Here is an 18,199-nt window from a genome sequence, read left to right as displayed (position 1 = left end):
ACTGGCCCTCTCTTTCATTCCAGCCGGCTGGCAAGTTCTGCTTCTTTAGAAAACCCGTTTGGCAGTTTTCCCAAATGCCAAATATACATATATCCAACACACCCAACAATCCCACGCCTGGATATTTATGCAAACATATAGAGTAAATTCACACAAAGAATCGACTTGAGTGCTTGTAACAGCTTTGTTGACGATCGCCAACTGGAAACGACCCAGATGTCCATCAACGTTGAATGAATAAACAAATGATGATACAGCCATATAACAGATCCTAGCCAACAACAGAACCCACTTAACTACCAACACACGCAGCATGGACAAATTGCAAAGATATTCTAGCAGGCTAAAGAAATCAGACTTAAGGAGGACATTTTTGCATAATTTTCTATACACGGGTTTTGTTTTGTTTGGGGGTGATAGCCCACAGTGATCAGGACTTACTCCCGGCTCTGTACTCAAGAATCATCACTCTTGGCAGGGCTTGGGGATCATATGAGATGCTGAGGATAAAGCCAAGTTAACTGGGTAGAAGGCAAATACCTACCTGCACACCATATCTCCAACTTGGTTCTGTATATAAGAAACCAGAGATACTTAAGTTACAACGGAACTGAACAGTGATAACCAGGGGCCAGCACTGGAGGTAGATGTTTTGGTTTAAGAAGGTATGAGGATGGGCTGGAACAACAGCACAGTGGGTAGGGCATTTGCCTTGCACGTGGTCGACCCAGGTTCTATTCCCAGCATCCCATAGGGTCCCCCGAGCATGGCCAGGAGTAATTCCTGAGTGCATGAACCAGGAGGGATTCCTGTGCATTGCCGGGTGTGATCCAAAAAGAAAAAAAAAAGATGGTATGAGGAAATGTGTGTGTGTGTGTGTGTGTGTGTGTGTGTGTGTGTGTGTGTGTGGTACATGTTGATTATTACATGATTGTAATATGCTACATGATTGCATATATTTGTCCAACACCATCAACTATGCTCTTAAAAGTGGTGGGTTATGTAAATTATATCTCAATGTATCGGATCATGCTTCCTGGCAGTTCCAGTCTTCATGGACCCAGGCTCACCACCTTATTTAATTGATGGGGAAATCCTGGGGTCCAGGAGAAGTGTTTAGGATACACTGGGTCCAGATCAATGCAGGAGGGGGTGAATAACATGTCTCAGTGAGATCATAGCAGATGAACCCCACAAAGCTCAGGGAATAACAGTGCCTCTCCTCTGTCACCTGTGGGAAATCTCCCCCTGTACTTATTCCCCACCAGGATTCTTTTCATTTTTTTTGGCTTTTTGGGTCACACTCAGCGATGCACAGGGGTTACTCCTGGCTTTGCACTCAGGAATTACTCCTGGCAGTGCTTGGAGGACCCTATGGGATGCTGGGAATCGAACCCGGGTCAGCCACGTGCAAGGCAAATGCCCTACCTGCTGTGCTATTGCTCTAGCCCTGACCACCAGGATTCAATCGTGCCTGCAAAGTCCCTGCCTTTTTTGCCAGGTAAAGCAACTATTGGAGATTCTGAAGATGAGGAGTTCAGCGTCTTTAGGGCAGCTATTGTTCTGCCTACACATTTATCTACATGTATTTAGTCTTCTGGTCTGGATCCTTACCCAGCAATGCTCAGGGGTAAGTTACTCCTGGTTCTTCACTTAGGAATCCCCTGACAGTGCTCAGGGCACCATATGGGATGCCAGGGATTGAGCCTGAGTTGGCTGCGTGCAAGGCAAATGCCCCAGCTGCTGTAGGTTGCGACGCCCCCTTCATCTTTATATTTCACAGGGGCCTCACCCAGCGGTGTGGGAGTGGAGTAAGAGGGACTGGGATGTGCTGATGCCACTTCAACCTGGGGAGCCGGCCTGAAGGTTTGGCACTCAGGGGCCAGCAAGGCGACCCAGCAGTGTGAGGGACATCAGAACCAGGGGCAGAACGTGGGGCTGTGTCCATGCTAGCCAGGTGCATGCACCCCCACTTCAGGCACCTCCCCAGCCTACCACTACACCTATGCAGTGGTGAGTCCTGAAGCTCTTCTTCGGGCTCTTCTGGCTTCTCTTCTCTTCCTGCCCCTTCGTCTTTGTTGGCAGCTTCTACAAGCAGGCCATCTCCCATCTAGTCCCTTGCTCAGCAGAAAGCCCATGGATTGTTCTTGCCTCCAGTTGTCCCTGGTGCTCTTTCACAGCCAGCCTCTTGCCCATGGAGGGAGGAGGTCTGTCTCTGAAATGAAATGTAGCCACTTCCTTCACCTTGACTTCTTCCAAGCTCATGTCTAGTGGCCTGCCGCTGCCATGGTCTCAGCCTCTCCCCTCCTCCTCCTCCTCCTCCTCTTCCTCCTCCTCCTCCTCCTCCTCCTCCTCCTCCTCCTCCTCCTCCTCCTCCTTCTCCTCCTCCTCCTCCTTCTTCTCTCTCTCTCTCTCTCTCTCTCTCTCTCTCTCTCTCTCTCTCTCTCTCTCTCTCTCTCTCTTCTATAACAAACTCCATGGCTAAAGGATGGATCAGAAGCTCCAGGCTCCGAAGAGCATTGTCCCGGCCTCTCTGATTCCAGCCACAACTGCGAGAACATCTTCACGATGGTTTCCACAGACACCATCAGCTCGGGTATGTGATGTGCAAGATTTCCATTCTGCACTGATTCTCTTGGTGCCAGAGTCCGGGGCACTGGCACGAAGCATGAGCAACCTGACAGTTTGGGAAGGGGCAATGAATGGGGACTGGGGTCAACCTGACTGAGAAGGTCCCTTCTCCCCATGGGCTGTCACGTGGAAAATTCCATGAGCTATTCCATGCCCTTCCCTGAGGCCCTTGCCTGGTTTATCGGGACAGGGAACAATCACTCAGTCACCCCACCCTATATTCGTGATTTCTCCTTCCATGTCTTATTCTCCCTGCTCCCTCATTTTTGAGCGCTGGAGTCACCTTCCAAACAAGTGACCTGCACATGTTCTGCTTTTGATGGGAGCCAAGTTTAAACAGTGATCACTCCAAGACGCAAAACTGGCCACGCGGCCCCGTCCCACTCCCTGCCCAGTGTTCGATACCTCCTTGACGTTCTGTAGCAGCTGCTGCTGCAAATCTTTGTGTAAGCGACATGGTTCAGACTGTGGCTGCTTCTTCCTGCCACACTCTCCTTCCTTCCGCCCTCCACCCCCATCTCCTGCCCTCCTGGAAGAGAGAGTCCTTCCCTCTCTTGAATTTCTCCCTTTCGCCAGCTCGTCCTTCTTGGAGGACTCTGCACCCCCTTCTCTTGGACCCGACATTCTTTTGGATGATTCTAGCATATTCCTCATCTCTCAGTCCAAGCTCCTTTTTCTCGGGTCCCTCCCTTCTCTGCAGTTCCCATAACACCTGTCATGGTGTCCCCTTCTGGCATAGCTTTTAATGACTGTCATTCTTTGAAGTGTTACTTATGCCAGCAGCTTCCCTTGTGCTATTATTTGACCAGTGTCTGTCTCCCTCATTAGATGATGGGCCCCAGGGAGAGAGGGACTGTGATCATTTGCTCTTCCCTTACCCTCAAGGCCACCCACAGTGCCAGGCACCCAGGCAGCGGGCATATGGTATTTGTGGAGAGAATGAATAAATAAATGCGCCAAGTCAGAATAATTCCGTAATATTCCAGTTAACCATGGCACTGCAGTTCTTTATTGTCACTGCTTTGTGTTTGGGGACCGTACCCAGCAATGGTCAGGGCTTGCTCCTGGCCCTACACGCAGGGCTCACTCCTGGGGGAGTTCAGGGGGACATATGGAATGTCAGAGATCAAACCTGGGTCAGCTGTGTGCAAGGCAGTCACCCTACCTGTTGTACTATCACTCCAGCCCTTTTTATTATTGTTGAGCAGGAGAATAAACCTGGTTTCAGCACCCATGTCTCTGTTCTAGAGCTTTCCATCAGCACTTCCTAGGTGTCATCAGAAGATAGGCTCCAGCTAGTAGAGTCCTGGAGCATATCAGAGCTAGTTGCATGCGAGGTGCAGGGAATCACCCGGCTTTGCTCCTAGCCCAATCTTGATGGAGGATATACCTCACTCCAAAGGGGCTTCAGGGACCAAAACGATAATACAGTGGGTAGGGTGTTGCTTTGCCCATGGCCAACCCAGGTTCACCCTGCAAGGTCCCCCAAGTCCACGAGGAGTGATCTCTGAGCATAGAACCAGGAGTAAGTCCTCAGCACGGCCAGGTGGGGTCCCAGAACCAAACACAGAACAGATAAAGAGGCTTCACTCCTCGCTGGACCTCACAGTCCACAAAGCAGCCACACAGCCGACCATGTGCCTTTCTTTCCTGAACTAGACTATCTTCTTCACAGGCTACAGAGGGGGCCAGAGTGATAGTACAGAGAGGAGGGCGTTTACCTTGCACGCGGTTGACCCAGATTCGATCCCCAACATCCCATATGGTCCCCCCGAGTGCCAGCAGGAATGATTTCTGAGTGCAGAGTCGGGAGTAACCCCTGAGCATCAAACCCAAAAAAGTCACAAGCTACAGAGGCTCAGTCACTCTCAAGGCCATCGACCCTTCTCGATCTCAGCACATGGCCTTCCTAACCAGAGTGCAGAGACTGAGAGTCACACTCAACACCAAGGACCTTGTGGAGCTGGTTCTCCTTTGGACATGGCCGGTGGATGGTCCAAAGAGGGCGGACTACTCTCTCCCTGCCTGTGCAGTGACGGGTAAAGCATCCTATCTGCAAAATCAACCTCTCTGCAGGTGCCAGGTGGGTACCGTCAAGCCCTACTGAACTTCACAGCTAAATTTGTTTCCTTCCTGGAGGGAATGGGGGGTGGTTTTTTTGGGGGGTGAGGTGGTGGTGGAGTCGGAGGAGCTGTCTCTGGTGCTGAATTACCCCTGGGCTCAAAAGGAAACTTTTTCAAATTTTTCATTTTTATCCAACCTCCCTTAGGGCTCATTATTATTGAGGGTTTTTTTTTTCAACAAAGTGAATTTTAAAAGCTGGCTTATCAGAGAAAAAAACACAAATGAGGCCGGAGAGTTTGTACAGTGGGTAGGGTGTTTGCCTTGCAAGTGTCCCAATCCAGTTTGATCTCTGAGAGATATCAGGGGGGATCCCCGAGTGCAGAGCCAGGACTAAGCCCTGAGCACCACTGGGAGTGTGACCCCAAGGACAAGAAGAAAGAAAAAGAAGCACGGCTGGTCTCTCCTTCCCCATGAAGGAAACTGATTTCCATACGTGCAGCATGAAATGTCTCCAAAGATGCAATAATGTTTCCAAAGATGAACACAGCAATTTCTGTTCATTAGGCTACACTAGTGAGAGTCACCGGTGGCCTGTACCTGGGTGACGGGAGGGATGGTACGCTAGGTTGTCTGCAGCCTATTATGTGTCTGTGTTTCCAGGAAGGCGACGCTGACACTGGGTTGGGGCGAGCCACGGACCCTTGTCAGGTATGAACTAAGAACGTTTGGCAAAGGCCTTGAAGGTTTTCAAGAAGAAAACCAGGGTGCGTTACAGGCCCAGGGGTGTCCCTTCCCTTCCATTTGGAGGAGCTGATGGTCTTCCAGCTGCATTCCTGCCGACAGCCCATTTCCCTCTCCATCAAGGCCTCCCAGCCGGAGGACCCGTCTGCAAAGCCCTCTCCCCAGTCCCCTCCCAGACTCCTCTTGCTCTGTGTCTGGTTTGTCCTCTCCAGCCCTTCCCAGTGCAGTGCCCAGTGCCCAGGTGCCGCTTCCTTCAAGGTCAGGTCCTCAGTGGGGGATGGGGGTGCTGGGGGGGGGAGTGGGCCCCCTCCCACGCCTCCCAGACCCACCTAATCCATTCCACTGCCTCTGGCAAGGTGGACAGAGGCGTGCTCCAGGCACCCCTCTCCCATTGTCTGTGCTCCTTGAAACGTTTAAAGGGATTAGGGGCTGGGGGCTGAGGGTGGGCGGCCCCGGGGGTTGTGTTCAGTGGGGGAGAAGATGAGATTCTGCTCTCTTCCTTCCCGCTGGTCCAGAAGGGCTGGTGAGAGCAAGATAGATGGTGTGGATAAGGGGCATCCAATTAATTCCAATTGAGACCCAATTTGGTCTCCTTTATAATTAGAACAGCGGGCGTGTTTTCATAGTGGATTATCGCTCCCCGGCAGTTGTCACCATCCCGCTTTCCCTGTGCTGGGTCGGTGGGACCACCCCAGCCCGCGTGGGGGATGGCGCTGGGAGGGCTGGCTGGGCATGTATGCCAAGAGGAAGGTGCCTGCAGGCACCCGTGGCCGTCTCCGCCGTGGCCGTCTCGCTCAATGGATTCCTGGATCAGTTTCCCTGTCCAGCCAGCAGGGCGAAGGAGGTGTGTCAGTGAGTGTTCTGCATTCCGACTTCCCTGGGGGAGGAGAGAGAAGGCACTGAGGTGGGCTCACAGGGTCCAGGAGAGGAGTGGGACACTCAGACACTCCCTATGTCCTTGGGTGTCACTGGCTTCCAAGCGTCTTCTTCTGACCTGTCAGGTGGGGTCCGGGACGCTGATGACCTCACTGGCAGATGCCGTTTCCTAAGGATGTGGGAAATTCTTGACAGCTCAGGGGTCCGGCTGGTGTCTCCCAGGGCAGGCCTCCTGCAGTGTCCTTTGCTTCCTGCCCTCTCTGCACAGGCCCTTTGGGAACGCACCAGTCAGTGCCCACAGTCAGAACACAGGAAGCGAGGCGGTTCCCCTACCCAGTCTGGTTCTCGGGGGCTCAGGAGACCCAGGGGGGATATCAGGCAGGGTTTTGAAGTTTCTGAAATTTCCTTGGGGGCAAGGAAAGCAAAGTCCCTCCTCTCCCGACAATAATAATGTGATGGCTGAGCCGGGTTCTTATGACCGAATTGGGTTCATGGGATCCAGTTATTTTCACGTTATCAACTTGGCTACATCTGTTTGTGTTCTTGTGACTAAATTGGGTTGACATGACTGAGTTCACATAACCCACTTGGTTTCATGTGATCAGTTGGGTTCCTCTGGTTGCATTGGGTTTATGTAATTGAGTTGCATTCATATAATCAAGTTGGGCTAATGCGATCAGCGTGGGTTCCTGTGATCGACTTGGAGTTGAATCACTCAGGAGGGCTGTGTGGGAGGCCTGTCACTCACTGGTGCTCCACGAGCATTTCCTGCCCATGGCCCTGGTCCTGGCCCCACCTCTCACTTGAGGCCCTTTGGTGCTTGGGGAAACCGAGGTTCAGAGGGGGAGGGGGCGTGCTTCGGGCCAGCTTGTTCTGTGGCACCAGATGAAGCCCAGTCATTCCATCTTCCCATCGCCTGTTCCCCACTGTACCCAGCTCCTTCCCTGGGCCCCTGGCCTTTGGCTCTTTGCTGGGGTAGGGGCTCAGTCCACAGGGGCAAAGCCTGTTTCAGGGGATGGGAAACCCCGCACCCCAACCCCAGGCTGCCACTCTCCCCTCCCCGCCCCTCAGTGCTGGGCCCCCAACCACCGCCTGCAGCCTCACAGATCTTCCCAGGCAGGGCCGGGTAATTAGGAGATTCTTCATTTACTGATGACACTTTTCATTACCCAGAATGAACGCAGACTGTTCCCTCCGCACTGCCTAGGCAGGGCTGTTCCTCACGCGGACACGATTGATGGGCCGGGTCGAGGCTGGCGCCTCCTGCCCCTGCTCTACGCAGCTGCCCCTAGCATCCACTGCAAGGTCTCCCAGGCTGCCGGCTCTCCCCCGAGGGCGGGGTGCGGCATGGCACAGCCACACAACTCCCCCCACTATTACTGCTCACTTTCTCTTAAGCCAATGAACGCTCAAGATGAAAACACTTGCCAGAGACCCCAGAGCTGGTGAGTGAAAACAATCTAGGGCCCAAGGGCCCCCATACCATGAGCCCCAGCACACACACACACACACACACACACACACACACACACACACACACTGTGGGATTAAAGGATCACCACTTTTATTTATTTATTTATTTTAATTTTTATTAGTGAAACACCATGAGGTACAGTTGTAGACTTACGAATTTTTGTGCTTGAGTTTCAGTTATACAATGATCCAGTACCCATCCCTCCACCAGTGCCCATTTTCCACCACCACTAATCCCAGTATCCCTCCCACCCCCCTTCCCCCGCCCCCCGTCCCACCCTGCCTCTGTGGCAGGGAATTCCCTTTTGTTCTCTCTCTCCTTTTGGGTTCTGTGTTTTGCAAGAGAGGCATTGAGTGGCAATCATGTTTGGTCTATAGTCTATTTTCAGCATGCTTCTCCCGTCCTGGGAGGATCCTCCCAACACCCTTTATTTGGTGCTCCCTTCTCTATCTGAGCTGCCATTTCTCCTGGCATGTGCGACTGGCCTCCAAGTCATGGAGTGAACCTCCTGGTACTTATCTCGGCTATTCTTGGTTGCTAGTCTCCTATTTTGTTACTTTATGTTCCCCAGTGAAAGAATGCAGTCTTTCTATGTCTGTCCCTCTCTTTCTGACTCATTTCGCTTAGCATGATACTTTCCATGTTGTACCACTTGTATGTAAATTTCATGACTTCATCTTTTCTAACAGGTACACAGTACTCCATTGTGTAGATGTACCAAAGTTTCTTTAACCAGTCATCTGTTCTCAGGCACCCAGGTTTTTTCCAGATTCTGGCTATTGGATCACCACTTTTATAATTAAATGCAAAAAAAAGAGCAGAAAAACCAAGCGTCTTGAAGGGCTAAGTCACACACCACATCTGAACCCCAGGTCTGGATTTCCCCAAGTTGGGGGCCCAGCCTGGACTCTCATTCTGCATGGATAGCCCCCATGGTCTCTGGCTCTCACCCCCAGCTCTATTTTGGTCCCCACCAGCACAGTGAAGTAGCTGGAACAAGGGTAAGACAGGAGACCCCCACAGCCCACCCTGGGACCGCCCTGCCCGGCTCAGGCTGATTTACTGCCACTCACCTGAGTCTCAGCAGCGTGTCGGGGGTGGGGGTGGGGCACCCAATGAAACCAGAAGAAGGGCCCAGACTGGGAGCAGGGAGATGGGGCTTTCGGTGTTACTGCCAATATAGAGCTGGAAAAATGAGGCTCTTGTCAGAGAGCTTTTCCTGTCCTGAGGGAAATGCCTCAGAACAGGTAGTTTATTTATACATGAATAGATATGAAAATGTGTGTGTGTGTGTGTGTGTGTGTATAGTCTCATGATGGAGACGTTACTGGGCCCGCTCGAGCAAATCGATGAACAACGGGAGGACGTGATATATATGTATATTTGTGTGAACCTAACACACAGCATGAAAGCCTGGAGCTGACAAGTAAAATTTAGTTAGCGGGGCATCCCTTAGCCCCGATTTATGGCTTCGTGGGGAATCGGCGTGCCATAAGCTAGAGAGCCGGCCGTGGCGGCGGCAGAGATCCAGCAGCCAGAGGCCCGTTGAATTATGAGCCACAATTTATACACCATTACGTGCGATGGAGCTCAGCGATATTTACTGCCTTCTGACCCCTCACACTTCAAAACTTGGTTTTGCACATGCGGAAAAGGGGGCCCTGAGCAGGGGTGCATTTCCAAGGCAGGCCTCCACAGATGAGGGGGCCCTGGACTGCCCCATCCTCCCACCCTGGCTGGGACCCTCAGCCTCTCAGTGGGGAAGCCCCCCTCCATCTGAAGGGAAGATGGACGGAAGATGGGGGGTGTCTACAGCTCACGGGCCCCTCATGGGCCAGGCGCCAGGGACGGGTGCATCCTTCATAGCAAACCTGAAAAGTGGCACCTTTGTCTGCCCTCTGACAGCTGGGGACGTCGAGGCCCAGAGGGTAGGACTTGGTCCGGGCGCCGGCACTGTCATGGTTAACGGTGTGAGCGAAGGCACAAACCCCCGGTGCCGGTGGTCAGTGTGACTCTGGGCTAGGGACGAGCTCTCGCTGTGTCTCAGCTGCCCAAGCTGTGTGGGAGAGGCCAGAGCATGCACGGGATGGTCACAGAGGGGCGGCCCCAGAAGGGTCATTTTTACCTGGGGTTGAGCCTCCCAAGTGGGGCTCAGAGCGCCTGGGGGTCACTCCTGGTGGCTCTTGGACAACCGAGCTAATATAACATCGTCACTGCGTTCAATGTGAGGATGTGGCACTGCAGTTCTGGGGACCAGCAGGGCCACCTAGCAGTGCTCAGGGCCACCAGGGCTACACCTGATGATGCTGGGGGACAGATGGTGTTGTCAGGGATGAGCGGGGGCTGGGCCCTGCATGTGCCCCAACCCTGGACTGTCTCCTCAGTCCCCGTGGAGATTAGTAATTTGGTTTCTGGTGCTCGCCCAGCAGTGCTCAGGGATTACTCCTGGCTCTGCACTCAGGGATTACTCCAGGCAGGGGTTGGAAAGAGACCATAGGTGGTGCCAGGGATTGAGCTGGGGTTGGCCACATGCAAGGCAGACGCTTTAATCCTGCTCCGACTATGTCTCCAGTGCCCATTTGTTGGGTTTAAGGGGGAGGGTCACACCCTTACTCTTGCTCTGCGTTCAGGGGACACTTCTGGTGGGGCTAAGGGTACCATGCCACAAAATCAAACCCTGGTTGGCACCGTGCCAGGCAAGCGCCCTGCCCACTGGACTATTTCTCTGGCCCCTGGTTGCCATTCTGAATGCGAGTAAGGCAGGAGGTGGATAGGAAACCAGATTAGTGAGGGCCCCAGGCCAGAGACATTTGCACTCGTGTGGCTGCTGTGCTGAGTGACTCCTGGAGCCCCGCAGCCAGGAAGGGCCTTGTAGGGGCCCGGGCGTGGTCCCCGCTATCCGGCCTTGGGTTCATTGCCTGGCACCCCTTGATCCTTCATCCCTACCAGCCACACTTGGGGAGGAGTCACACTGTTCTGACTACAGGACCCAAAACCCGTGAGGCCTGGGGCTACCACAGCACAGCAAAGCTGCCGAGTCCTGCCAGGGACGAGTTTGCCTGGGTCGGTTCATGGCAAGGGCTTCTCTGCAGACCTTCTCAGAGCCTTGGCCCATCCGAGCCATGCTGTGGCTCCATGAGAAGGGCATACTTCTTCCTTAACTTGGTCCCAGGAAGTACCCTCAAAAATGTGCTCCCAAATGGGATCAGGCACCAGAGAACAATCCCTGTTGGTGTATTACTCCTGAATGTTCTTTGAAACCTCATACACTCTGTGACTTGTAAGGGCTCCCTTGGGTGTGTTGGGTCTGGGAGAGCAGCCGGATTATGGACATTGGACGGACAAGCCAGAGCCACAGAACAGACTCTGACCCAAGGAGCCCAGAGCACGGTGGCCGGGCGAAAGCATACACACACACACCCCACCTCCCTGGACCTCAGTTTCCCTGACTTGCCGATGGTCACTGATGGTCTCCAATGTTGGGGACCATCTAACATTGGGTCATGTGGGTCATATGGGTCAGGTCCAGGCCCCCCTCTCTGGCCACTCCCTCTCCTCGGCCTCCCCCTCTGCTTCCCCACCCCCACCCCAGGGAGCAGGACAAAGGAACCCACAGACCAACACGGGCTTAATGTAGCTGGAGAAAATGAATAATTGATGCATAAGAGACAAGATCTGCCTTAGAGGGATGGGAAGAAGGGGGAGCCGGGGGAGGGACAGGCACCCAGGGGGAGTGGGGCAGGCGGGCAGGTCGGCAGGCACTGGGCGGCGGCTACCTGGGGCCTTGTCAGGCTCTGCCCAGTGGGCCCTGAGCATGTGCTGCCTTGGCCATTGGCGGGAGGGGAGGGCAGGGCAGTTGGGGTTCTTTCTGCTTCCGGAGTGGATCTGGGCTGGCCGAGGTCTTGCCTGCCCCATGGATTAGTCCAAGTGGGTGATCCAGACCTGATGTCTGCAGACCTCGGGACAGCAGGAAGGAGGTTCAGGGGCTCCTGGGGCTTGGGGAGGCCAGCCTGGTCACGCGGGCAGATGCCTGAGAGTGGCCCTTTCCCAGCTGGGCCAGCTCAGGTGAGCCAGGCCAATCTCTGTCCCCTGGAGCCCATCCTGAGTGCTGCCCTGGCTGGGTGACTGGGCAGAGGGTGAGCAGAGGGCAGAGAGGGCCACCGCTCTCAGACACCTTGCTCCCTGCGGTGGGAGGACGGGGTGCGGGACAGCCACCCAGCCTCCCCCCTGGGGTGTCAGGATGCTCCAGCTCTGCCCCAGCACTGTCACCTTCAGGCCCGCCCAGCACCACGTGTCCCTCGAAGCTGTGCCACCCCCACCCCCCACTCCTTGCTCGGCCTGTCCAGCCCCGCGCTGCCCGCCTGGGGCAGCAGGTCCTCCGTGATGTCCCCCATGTGAGGCCGGGGCAGGGACAGGGGTCCAGCGTGCTCTTGGCCAGGAAGACGATGCATGTCTCTGCTGCCGCCCATGGTCCTCAGGCCCTGGTCACTGTCTTTGGGGCTTGAGCTGCTGCACTGGGCCCCACAAGCACCCCCGAAGGGACCATGGTGGGTGCTGTCCTGAGAAAGGGTCACCTCTGCCAGTGTGCCCCACCGGGAAGGATGGCCTGGCCTGGCCTCCTGCTCCCTTCTTTTTGCTTTCTTTTAAAATTTCTTTTTATTGAGTCACAGTGAGACACAGTTACAAAGTAACCCATGATTGGGTTTCAGTGTTTCAACACCCACCCCTTCACAGTTCCTACCACCAATGTCCCCTGTTTCCCTCCCATAACTGGCCTCCCCAGTCTACCTCTATGGCAGGAGCTTCTCTCTCTCTCTCTCTCTCTCTCTCTCTCTCTCTCTCTCTCTCTCTCTCCCTGTAAGGTTATCATATATATCTCTTTACCACCTTTCAGTTGCCTTGGCCATTGGTGGGAGGGCAGGATCTTGTCCAGTGGGATCATTTCCCACCATCATTGCCATATTGGTCTTCTCTGTCCTAACTGTACTCCCCACCCCCCGTTAGGGGCAAACTTCCTACTATGGACCAGTCCTTCTGGCCCTGGCTTCTCCTCTCCTTGGTGGTTAGTCTTATACTGTGTTTTCTATATCCCACAAACGAGTGCCATCAGTCTGTCCCTTTCCTTCTGTCTCTTTCCTTCTGACTCTTTTCACTCAGTCCGATACTCTCCATGTGCGTCCATTTATAAGCAAATCTCTTGACTTCATTTTTCTTGGTGGCTGCGTAGTATTCCATTGTGTCGATGTGCCACAACTTCTTTATCAGTTGTCTGTGTCGGGGCACTCAGGATTGTCCTGCTCCCTTCCATCTGAGCAGTGGACAGGTGCTTTGGCTTCTAGTGAGACAGATTCGTTTGTTAAGTAAACATCCCTTTTCTTGTTGTGGCCACCCAGGAGTTGTGTGTAGATCCCCAGGGCAGGTGGCTAGGCAGGGGTTCAGAGCGAGGCCTGAGGAGGTGGTGTGGCCACATGGGCACTTCAGTGCTGGAGGCCACCAGGGCCACATCCGGCAGTGCCCAGGGGCCTTCAGAACCACAGCAGCCCTGGCACTCAGGATCAGGTGAGCCATGAGCCCTAACCTTGGATTATCTCTCCAGCCTGTTAAGTAAATGGCTCCTTTTGGGGGTTTGTTTTTGGAGTGGGGGATGTGGGGGCGAGGGGGTCAAGGGGCAGAGCTTGGGCCATGCCCAGCTGTGCTCAGGGCTCACTCCTGCAGTGCCCACATGCAGTGCTGGGGACTGAACGCGGGCTGGCTGTATGCCACGCTAGGTTCTTACCCTCTGGCTGTCTCTCCCATCCAAACCGACATTCCTTACCGAGCAAACCTGTCGCACATTAACTCTGGGATTGTTCAGAGACCTGGGTGCCCAGGCATAGGAAGGGAAGGGCCGGCAAGTCCCCTTGCTGTCCAGGAGAGCTCCTGGCTAGAGGTTTGGTTTGGTAGGAGGGGACAGGAAAGGGCCCGAAGTGCCATAGATGACACGGTGAGGACTCAGATGTTGGTGGATGGAAGGTCACTGAAGGCTTATTTTATTGATTAGGGTCCTGGCAATGTTCAGGAGCTTCTTCTGCTAGCTCTGTGATCCATGGTTCCACCTAGAGTGACCTTGGCGGACTCTAGGGGGTGCCTGGATCGAACCAGGGTCAGCTGCATGCAAGGCAAGTGCCTTCTTGCCTGTGCTGTTGCTCCAGCACATGGAAGTGACTAACCCGGCTGGTGTTTGGAGATGATCATTGTAATCTTAGAGCACTACAGGGATGGAAGGGGAGGAGAGGGGGAAATGAGGCTGGAGCCAGAGAGAAGCCGTGTGGGCAAGGAGGCAGCGGGGATGAGGACCCATACCTAAGGCTGAAGTAGGTGCTCCCTGCTGGGGTGGCTGGGCTAACAGGGGACATGCAGGAAGCGAGCAGACTCCGGGCAGAGAGGCACCGCTGTGACCTCAGGACGAGTTGGGGTCCCCCAGGGAGACACGTCCAGGTACCTCCAGGTATCTGAGAGGCCTGAACTGTGGCGGGGACATGACGATGGGCAGTGAGGTCTGGAGGAGCCAGTGCCAGGGCAGAGGGACAGAGGGGGGAGAGAACTGTTTCAGAGGCTGCAGGCGCTGATCCTGGGAAGGATTGAAAGCCCAGGGCTGGGTCGGGGACGGGGCTCAGCACAAGGGAGGAGAGTTGATCCGTGGGGGTCTCTAGGTTCTATCCCAGACCCCAGCAAAAATTATAACAATAGAAACTCCAGGCTGGAGAGATGGTATGGTGGGCAGGGCACTTGCCTCACACATGACTGATGTTGGTTCGATTCCTGGCACTGCATCGGGTCCCCCCAGCTCTGCCAGGAGTGATTTCTGAGCACACAGCCAGGAGTCAATCCTGAGAACTGCTGACTCAAAAATAAATAAACAAAAGAGAAAATCCTTCTGGGGGCTGGGATATGGCACAAAGAGATGGAAAACGTGCCTGGCCGCGGATGTGGTGAGAAAGGGACACTCCTTCACTGCTGGTGGGAATGCCGACTGGTTCAGCCCTTCTGGAAAACAGTATGGACCATTCTCAAAAAATTAGAAATTGAGCTCCCATTTGACCCAGCAATACCACTCCTGGGAATATATCCCAGAGAGGCAAAAAAGTATAGTCGAAGTGACACCTGCAATTGTCTGTTTATTGCAGCACTCTTTACAATAGCCAGAATCTGGAAAAAACCCAAGTGCCCGAGAACAGATGACTGGTTAAAGAAACTTTGGTACATCTACACAATGGAGTACTATGTACCTGTTAGAAAAGATGAAGTCATGAAATTTACATACGAGTGGTACTACATGGAAAGTATGATGCTAACTGAAATGAGTCAGAAAGAGAGGGACAGACATAGAAAGATTGCATTCATCTGGGGAACATAAAGTAACAAAATAGGAGACTAACACCCAAGAATGGCCGAGATTAGTGCCAGGAGGATTACTCCATAGCTTAGAGGCCAGCCGGGCATTCTAGGTGAAAGGGCAGCTCAGATAGAGAAGGGAGCACCAAATAAAGGGTGTTTGGAGGATCGTCCCAGGAGGGGAGATGCATGTCGAAAGTAGACTATGGACTGAACATGTTTGCCACTCAAAGCCTCTTTTGCAGACCACAACACCCAAAAGGAGAGAGAGAACACAAGGGATTACCCTGCCACAGAGGCAGGGTGGGATGGGAGGGATGGGGGTGGGAGTGATATTATCCATAGTGGTGGAAAATGGGCACTGGTGGAGGGATGGGTATCTGATCATTGTATAATCGAAACCCAAGCACAAAAAATTGTAAATCTACAACGGTACCTCATGGTGTTTCACTAATAATAATAAAAAAAAAAAAGAAAAAGAAAACGTGCCTGGCTTATGAGGCCAGAAGCTCCATCTCTGCACCCCTCAGCCCCTGAGTTTCTTAGAGGGGAACCTGGTGGCTCCCAGAAGCATCAGGCCTGAGCAAAGAAATCTTGTACACATACAGCCGTGCTGAGTATCTTGAAGCGTGGCCCCAGGCCCCGAGAACTGCCGAGGGTGGGCGCTACCAGACAGACAGCCAACAGAGGGGCTACCTCTGCGCTCCAGACTCATCACTCAAGGGCACCTGAGTGGCCCGTGGTTCAGGGTCTCTCCGGCCCCAGACCCGCTCCTCAGCTCAACCCCTGCTGAGGCTGCCTTGGACGCCACCGGCTGTGGGGTCTCTGTGTCCCATGCGTGTGCCCAGGGCAGGAACCCCAGGGAGGCCCAGACCCATCTCCTCTTCGTGACGAAGAGCCTCTCTGAAGGATGGTCCCGTGCTCAGAGCTGGGAGCTGCTCCTGGGTCCACTTTTCCAGGCTTCTCCCCTTTCTGCCCCTGGCCCACCTGTCCTCACACCCCGTCCTGGCTGCAGCTCTGGGGGTCGGGGTTCTCTGTGAGTCCGGGTGCTGGGTCTGGTTGTGCTCCTTCCTGGGGTCCTTCCTCTTGCTCCCACAGGCTCCCCAAACTTAGCCACTGCCCCTGTCTGTCCCTTTTGGCTCCTTGAGGCCGCTCAAGCCTCAAGCACTCCAGGAGTCCTGGAAAATAAACACGCATCGAGGTTCTGTGGAGTGTCTGGGGGGCGTCTGGGGGTGGCCCACCATGAATTGCAGTGGCGCTGGGGCCGGAGGAGAAGGAGGAGGAGTAGCCATTAGCTACCACCACAGCAGTGACAGCCAGCCAGCGCTGCTCCGGGAACCCATTAGGGGCATTAGTGAAAAGGCAGGGTGGGGTCCCCACGGCAGATAAAGCACCGCCCTCCCACGGGACCCTGGAGGCTGAAGCCCCGGGGAGGTCAACCTGAGACTTAGCAGGGAGCTGCCTCCCCAAGGGGAGAGCTGTTTTAAAAGGAGGGAGTGCCGTTTCCTGCAGCGGAAGCCCTGGAGTGAAGTGGGGTGCCCATCTGGTCCCTGGGAGTCCACTTGTAGAGTGACACCCAGGCAGCAGATAATGGCCTTAATGGGGCCTTCCAGGAGCACTTAACACGCCTGCCCAGAGCCATCCCGGCCATTAGCTCATTAGTTCCAGCCCTTCTCAGGTGGGGCAGTGGGGACAGATGAAATGACAAGTTAAAGGTTAAATACGGGGTCCTTATCCCAAATCAAGCTCATTCATGTCACCCCAGGGGACTCATTTCCCTTGCAGCCTGGCTTGGGATTTCTTCATCTCTCCTCTCCAGGAAGTGCTCAGAGGCAGGGACAGCAGCCCGACTAGCCGCCTTTGAGGGGGTTATTGAGGACGAGGCTGAGCCCGGCCACCACTGCGCCCAGTGGAGGGTGGAGATGGGCCTGTCCCTTGCTGTGTGGCCGGGATCAGAGTAACCACCTAGAGCCTCCGTTTCCTTGTGTAGGAAATGAGGTTAATGACAGGATTGAGGGGCCGGGGGAGGGCTGAGCACTTAGCACGGAAGTGTGCTGGGAGCCTGGGGGTGGCCCTGAGCTGGCGTCATTACCCACCTACACTGCGGTGGCACTTGGGGCACTCGGCCCCACGTGGGGTGGTGGCTTCCAGACGCGACCATGGGTGGGCTCGCAGAAGCAGCCGGAGACGGGCAGGGAGAGGCCTGAGGGAATGACCACGCCAGCTCCAGGGCTCCTCTCTGAGCCTGGGGCTTCTCTTCCAGGGCACCCTATAACCCATGTGGGCACCATGTGTGGCAAAGATGGGGCAGAAGTGGGGTGCAGGGGGTGCAAACCCTGGAAAGTAGGTTGTTGGTGGATACCTACCCTCTGACAGCCCCGTGGTCCGACTCACCGGCCCGTCCATTACTCAGTGGGGCAGCGGGAGTTCGAGGAGCATGGCACCCTGTGCAGAGAGGGGTCCTGCCCTGTTCTCGGCTGTGCTGCCCACGGTATGCGGGTGTGTTTGTCCTTGGGATGCCAGGAGAGCTCGGAGCCCACGCAGCTCTGGGGCAGGTCGGGAGGGCTCTGAGCTGAGAATGGGCCTCTCAACCTTCCTCCCCTCCAACCTCCCCTCTGCGCCCAGCACTGAGTACTGGCTGTGTCTGGAGAACTAGAGATGGGGATCAGGTGGGGAAACTGAGGCTGCATCCAGCAGGGCTTTCCTGCAGTTAGGTGGGAAGCTGGGAAGGCAGGGCCTGCGGGTGGAGGAGAGAGGCCTCCAGGGTGGAGGTGAGGAGTGGGCAGCCCACTCCCTCCACACTAGTTGGCTCCACAAATCTCTCCTGTCCCTCCTTCAGCAAACCGGGGGAGAGGCAGGAAGGGGCTATGGGCCGAGCCCACTTCACACTCCGACCGTGCTCAGCTCAGGTGTCTGCTCGCTACCTGGAAGGTTTGGGACCCCCAAACACAAATTTTCCAACAGCGTGGGATGCCTCCGTGTCCCTGTGTCATGTTCTGCTTGCGGAATCTCCAACTGCTGATCATCAGCCTTATTCTC

This window comes from Sorex fumeus, unplaced genomic scaffold (assembly GCF_029834395.1).
Source record: "Sorex fumeus unplaced genomic scaffold, SorFum_2.1 ptg000020l, whole genome shotgun sequence".
Lineage (NCBI taxonomy): Eukaryota > Metazoa > Chordata > Mammalia > Eulipotyphla > Soricidae > Sorex > Sorex fumeus.
The sequence above is the reverse complement of the archived record's forward strand: the minus strand, read 5'-3'. Positions refer to the sequence as shown.